The following is a 7,178-nucleotide window of genomic DNA, read 5'->3' as shown; positions in this document are numbered from 1 at the left end:
TTTTGAGTGGAATTTGACGATTTTAAGGGTTCAGGTCCAATATGGGCTTATATATACTTAAAAAAAGGGTTTTCATCATCCGGGAAGATTGGGAGATCAAGGAGAAGACCTAGAAGCACAAAACAACTCTGAAAAAGAAGATCTTATTTTCAACTTGTGATTCTTTGAATTAGTTGTAACTTTGGATGCTCGTTTTCATTCTTGTTGAACATAGATCTTGTTTATTCATACCTTAATTATTATTCAGTTTATTAAGACCTTGTTTTATACCATGCTTTCATTGAAACCCATGGTGACGATGAGTTCAGTTATGAACTAATTGTTATCATGGGATTCTAGCGGATTTACTTATGGATTTCAATAGTTAATTTGTTTCGATATCTTGGTGTGTGATGATTGATTGATATCATAGTATTGGTTGTGCCTATTCGTCTTATATGCGTAGCTAACATATAAGATAGCGTGTTAATCTCTATTGAAGCGATAATGAATATAGAGGTTTAGAACTTGCCATGCTAGCATAAGTTCATGTATTGTATGCATGATTCGTAGATAATTTTAACCATCTTACTTGCCCTATGTAATCATGATAGATAACTTACGCATTAAACTGTTATATTTTGAATTCTTATAGACATATAAGGACTAAGTATAATTGGTGTCTTATACTGTCTCTACCAGCTGGTTCGATTGCTACTTGGGAAGATCTTGCTCAAAAGTTTCTCACTAAATTCTTCCCTATGGCGAAGACAGCTGCATTCAGAAATGCTATTACTCAATTTGCGCAACAAATGGGAGAATCTTTGTGTGAAGCTTGGGAGCACTACAAGGAGATGCTTAGGAAGTGTCCTCATCATGGAATGCCTGATAGGATGATCATCACTTGTTTTTACAATGGGTTGGGAGCACAGTCCAGACCCATGCTCGATGCAACATCAGGTGGAGCCTTATGGGCTAAGAGCTATGAGGAAGCTTATGATCTAATTGAACTGATGGCTGCTAATGAATATCAGTATCTAACCCAGAGATGTCCACAGGGCAAGGTAGCAGGAGTTCTTGAAGTGGATACAGTTATGACTATCACTGCTTAGCTAAAGGCATTGTCTATGAAGATTGATTCTCTGGCTAACTATGGTGTTAAGCAGATAATTAGTGTTTGTGAGCTGTGTGTAGGTCCACATGTGACGGAGCAATGCGCTATATCTAGTGACTCAGCTCAGTTTGTGAGCGACTTTCAGAGATCACAACAACCAGTTCCAGACACTTATCATCCTGACAACTGGAATTATCCCAACTTCAGCTGGAGCAACAATCAGAATGTGATGCAACAGCCATTCCAGCAGTTTGGAAATAAGCTATTCAACCCTCCTGGTTTTCAACAACAATTTGCACCAAGACAACAACTCCAACTTCAATAACAAACTCATGATGCAGGTCTATCTTCGAATGAAAAATCTGAATTGGAGGAGTTGCGGCTTATGTGCAAAAACCAGGCTCTTATATGCCAAAGTCAGGCTATTTCTATCAAGACTCTGGAGAACCAAATAGGGTAAATTGCTAATGCCTTTTTGAATTGACCACCAATAATGCTTCCTAGTGATACATAAACAAATCCAGGTAAGAGGGAAGTTGAAGAACAGGTGAACGCCATCACCTTAAGGTCTGGAAAGGTCGCAAGCCCCCAAATTCAGCAAGACAAAGAGCCTAAAAAATCTCAAGTTTTAGAAATGCAGTTGGGGCTGAAGAAGAAGTGCAGAAGGAAGCAGAGGTGGAACCAAGGAAGACTATTGTGGAACACACTCCTCCTGAGGATAATACAGGGGGGGAAAAGATCTATCATCCACCTCCTTTTCCTAAGAGGCTACTAAAAAAAGCTGGATAAGCAGTTTGAAAAGTTTTTGGAGGTGTTCAAGAAACTTCATATCAACATACCTTTCGCTGAAGCTCTTAAACAGATGCCTAGCTATGCGAGGTTTATGAAAGGTATTCTCTCTCGGAAAGTGAAGCTCGATGACTTAGAGACCGTTTCTATAACGGAGGAATGCAGTGCTGTGTTGCAACAAAAGTTGCCTCCGAAGCTTAAAGATCCTGGAAGCTTTACTATTCCTTACACCTTTGGAAACTTGTCGTTCGACAAGTGTTTTGTGATTTAGGAGCTAGCATCAATCTGATGCCCTTATCTATCTTCAAGAAGCTTGGTCTTCCTGATCCGAAACCAACATACATGTCATTGCAACTAGCTGACCGTTCCATCGCTTATCCACGGGGTATAATGGAGGATGTCTTGGTCAAGGTGGATAAACTCATCTTCCCTGCTGACTTTGTAATTCTTGATTTCGAGGAAGATAAGAAGATTTCCATTATCTTGGGGAGACCATTCTTGACTACAGGCCGAACTATGATTGATGTACAAAAAGGAGAGCTTACGATGAAGGTTCATAATCAGAAGGTCACCTTTTAATGTGTTCAAGGCAATAAAGTTACCCACAGCTAAAGAGGAGTGCTTTAAAGTAGAGTGGGGAGACTCTGTCGTGAATTCGGAACTTGAGCAATTGCAAAAGTCAGAGACCTTAGAGAGATCCTTAATGGGGAAATCAGTTATTGATGACAAGGAAGGAGCAGAGCAACTGCAGGTTTTAAATGCACTTCCGTGTAAGAGGAAGTTGGATAATCCATTCGATTCTCTTGGGTTAGCAGAGGTGAAAATTTCTCAGGAGCGTCTCAAGCCGTCTATTGAAGATGTTTCCACACTTGAGCTCAACCGAATGCCAGATCACTTGAGTTATTTATTCTTAGATGCACCCCATAATAAGGGGTTGGGATATATTTTTGATGATGTAGAGAGTGGCTGGACGGATATTCCCGTGCCTACAGAGGGTTCTTCTCATGTGCATCAGGTAGTTGATAGTACTGGTATTGGTGATGAGCAGTACATGCGAGTAATTAGGCGTATGGAGGCCATGCACGACATTCACCGTCATTTTACTGCAGATTTGACACAGGCTTTGGGCACTATTTTTCAAGCCGGTGTCGTGGTTGATTGGCCACCTGATCCTCCACCTGAGGAGGGTGATCTTTCCGACTACTAGGTATGCCTGAAATCCTTATTATTACCTTCAATGAGGACATTGTAAATTTTAAGTTTGGGGGTGATAATATAAGGTGTAGTAGTGTGTGTGTGTGTGTGTCCATATAGATTCATATTGCATGTTTAGTTGTAGTTCATTCATATTTTTGCATGATTGTTCATTTAGGACATACTTGTTTGTTTTTATGTGATTTCATATAGTTACATTTGCATGCATCTTTAGCATGATCCCTTAAGATAAACTATGATATTTGATAAGTTGATGTTGATTTGAGTGTGGTGATGACGTGATGATGAACAGAGGGATGTTTAAGTCCTAATGAATTGATTTGCATGCTAGAAACAAATATTTTCACAAAATCTTATAGGGTTGTATTTGATCTAGATCATGATCATACTTGTTTGTTGTTGAGATTTAATCTCTTGGTTATATTTAGAATTTGTGATATTCTCGTAATGACGTAAAAACACTGATTTTTTTATCTGGCAAAAAACTTGGATTTCATTGCTAGTTGTTGTAAGGCTAGGCATCAAATGGCTAGTAGACGGCTCATATTTTTATCAGTAGTCTAGGGTTGAATGAGATGGAGCGAAATGCACTCATTCAGAAATTATTGAAAAAAAAAGAAAAAAAAAGTATGTGTTTATGCATAATTGATCAAGAGTGAGCTCTTTGATACTCGAGGTATTAAGTTCTAGGGGACTTTGTGCCTAGTGACCTAAGGCTTTTATAGTCTGGGATCTGCTAACCTAACGCTCGCTACATGGGTATTATTGCATAAGTCTTTTTGGGACCTCATTCATTGCACGGTTGTTATGTGTTCAAAAATAGGGTGAATCCTTGTATAACTCTAGTAGAAAGGAGGTGTTGTGAGTCATAATGCGTTTAATGTCTATTCTGTTTATAAACTTTTGATTGTTTCGATGATAGATAAGTTATGGTTATTGATCTAGTATCGAGAGATATCTGTTAAGCATTCCACACACGCACGTTTCTGGTTTGTGAGTTGGTTTGTGGAATTTATTCGAACTCTGTTTTAAGTCATTGCATTCTTAGAGGCATCGGCTTATTCATTTGGTTATGGTTATTCTGAGGGGCTCGATTGCATTATCATTTAGTTGCATTCACGTAGTTGCATTCACGTAGTAGAAAGGAGGTGTTGTGAGTCATAATGCGTTTATTGTCTATTCTGTTTATAAACTTTTGATTATTTCGAGGATAGATAAGTTATGGTTATTGATCTAGTATCGAGAGACATCTGTTAAGCATTCCACACACCACTGGTTTGTGAGTTGGTTTATGGGATTTATTCGAACTCTGTTTTAAGTCATTGCATTCTTAGAGACATTGGCTTATTCATTTGGTTATGGTTATTCTGAGGGGATCGATTGCACTATCATTTAGTTGCATTCACGTAGTTGCATTCATGTATTAGGTTTGTTTTATAGTTTTGAGTCTGTTTATGCTTGAGGACAAGCATCAATTCAAGTTTGGGGGTGTGATAAGTGGATTTTATATCCCCTTGGAACGCTTCAATACAAGCTTAAATTGGTGTTTTGGACTCAAGTTGTTGGTATTTTGATGTGTTTTTGTGTTATTGTATTTCAGGTATCAGTTAAATGAAGAAAGGAGCTTTTAAAGGAAATATGATGAAAATTGATCATATTTGGAAGCCAATGCCGTTGTCAAGTTGTAGAGAATCTCGTTAGCTTTGCGTGGGCAGTTGAATCGCCTAATTCTAACGAGTAGAACTCAAGTTATGGCCAAAATAAGATTCATCAGAATTTTCCAGAAATTCTGCAGGCGCCCGCCTGCTGGTGCCACGCGGCCGCCTACTAGGAGGCGCCCGCCTACAAGTGCCGCGTACTGATGTGCGGCTGACTTCCCTGATTTCGCTGAAAAAGCCTTTTTGAGTGGAATTTGACGATTTTAAGGGTCCAGGTCCAATATGGGCTTATATATACTTAAAAAAAAAAGGGTTTTCATCATCCGGGAAGATTGGGAGATCAAGGAGAAGACCTAGAAGCACAAAACAACTCTGAAAAAGAAGATCTTGTTTTCAACTTGTGATTCTTTGAATTAGTTATAACTTTGGATGCTCGTTTTCATTCTTGTTGAACCTAGATCTCGTTTATTCGTAACTTAATTATTATTCAGTTTATTAAGACCTTGTTTTATACCATATTTTCATTGGAACCCATGCTGACGATGAGTTCAGTTATAAACTAATTGTTATCATGGGATTCTAGCGGATTTACTTATGGATTTCAATAGTTAATTTATTTCAATATCTTGGTGTGTGGTGATTGATTGATATCCTAGTATTGGTTATGCCTATTCGTCTTATGTGCGTAGCTAACATATAAGATAGCGTGTTAATCTCTATTGAAGTGACAGTGAATATAGAGGTTTAGAACTTGCCATGCTAGCATAGGTTCATGTATTGTATGCATGATTCGTAGGTAATTTTAACCATCTTACTTGCCCTATATAATCACGATAGATAACTTGTGCATTAAATCGTTATATTTTCAATTCTTATAGACATATAAGGGCTAAGCATAATTGGTGTCTATTCAACTTCTATCTCTTTTGTGGATGCTTGGTAGTAGGGTATTCGTACAATGAAAGTTGGTGTTTACTAGTTTCGTGTTATCTGATTAGTGTCATCACCATTACATGTTAAGGTTAAGAACGAAAGGGCTATTGAATGAAGTATTTAATGAAGTTAGAATCCCATGTTTGTCATATATATTAATTCAACCATTCTTGTTCTCTTAGTTATAATTGTTAGTTTAATCTTTTAGTTTAATAAAAACCCAATTTGTTATTTGTCTTGGCATTGAGCGATAACCATACATTGTTGCATAGGTGCATAAATTGAACTTAACCTAAACTAGTCTCTGTGGGAACGAATCTGATTTATATCTTATACTACTTGCGAACGCGTATACTTGCGTGTATTTTAGCGTGTGTTTTCGCCCTAACAAGTTTTTGGCGCCGCTGTCGGGGACTCGTTGTTAATTTTTAGTTTATGTGCTTGTTATCAGTGGTCGTTAAAGTTCACTGACTCGGATGTTTTTACTTTCACGGTTTATTTGTTTGTGTTTCAGGTACTCAATACAATGGGAGATCCAGCAGCACGAACGAAAGCCTTGATGGATTTTTCTCAACCCAAGATCAATGACATTCAATCTAGCATTGTCAGGCCAGCTATCACAGCTAGTACCTTTGAGATCAAGCCTGGCATAATTTAATGGGTACAGAATTCAGTCCAGTTTGGGGGTCCTCCAATGGAAGATCCCAATATGCACATTAGGGATTTTATTGAGATCTGCGACACCTTCAAGTTCAACGGTGTTTCTAAAGATATTGTGAAGCTGAGACTATTCCCATTCTTTCTAAGGGACAAGGCTAAGAGCTGGTTACACTCTCTACCAGCGGGTTCGATTGCTACTTGGGAAGATCTTGCTCAAAAGTTTCTCACTAAATTCTTCCCTATAGCGAAGACAACTGCATTCAGAAACGCTATTACTCAAATTGCGCAGCAAATGGGAGAATCTTTGTGTGAAGCTTGGGAGCACTGGAAGGAGATGTTTAGGAAGTGTCCTCATCATGGAATGCCTGATTGGATGATCATCACTTGTTTTTACAATAGGTTGGGAGCACAGTCCAGACCCATCCTCGATGCAACATCAGGTGGAGCCTTATGGGCTAAGAGCTATGAGGAAGCTTATGATCTAATTGAACTGATGGCTGCTAATGAATATCATTATCCAACCCAGAGATGTCCACAGGGCAAGGTAGCAGGAGTTCTTGAAGTGGATACAGTTATGGCTATCACTGCTTAACTAAAGGCGTTGTCTATGAAGATCGATTCTCTGGCTAACTATGGTGTTAAGCAGATAATTAGTATGTGTGAGTTGTGTGCAGGTTCGTATATGATGGAGCAATGCGCTATATCTAGTGACTCAGCTCAGTTTGTGAGCAACTTTCAGAGATCGCAGCAACTAGTTCCAGACACTTATCATCCTGAAAACTGGAATTATCCTAACTTCAGCTGGAGCAACAATCTGAATGAAATGCAAC

General features: G+C 38.6%; 2 non-coding genes across 2 annotated transcripts; both read right to left on the bottom strand.

Moving 5' to 3' along the window:
* Positions 1 to 755: 755 nt before the first annotated feature.
* On the bottom strand, positions 756 to 862 carry LOC141699144 (small nucleolar RNA R71). The gene has a single exon (XR_012565629.1). It is a non-coding gene; the product is annotated as a small nucleolar RNA R71 (small nucleolar RNA).
* A 5,742-nt stretch (positions 863 to 6,604) lies between these two features.
* Positions 6,605 to 6,711, bottom strand: LOC141699234 (small nucleolar RNA R71). Its single transcript, XR_012565710.1, has one exon. It is a non-coding gene; the product is annotated as a small nucleolar RNA R71 (small nucleolar RNA).
* Positions 6,712 to 7,178: the final 467 nt, after the last annotated feature.

The sequence above is a fragment of the Apium graveolens genome, chromosome 11, assembly GCF_009905375.1.
Source record: "Apium graveolens cultivar Ventura chromosome 11, ASM990537v1, whole genome shotgun sequence".
Classification (NCBI taxonomy): Eukaryota; Viridiplantae; Streptophyta; class Magnoliopsida; order Apiales; family Apiaceae; genus Apium; species Apium graveolens.
This window is presented reverse-complemented; position numbering and strand designations above follow the sequence as displayed.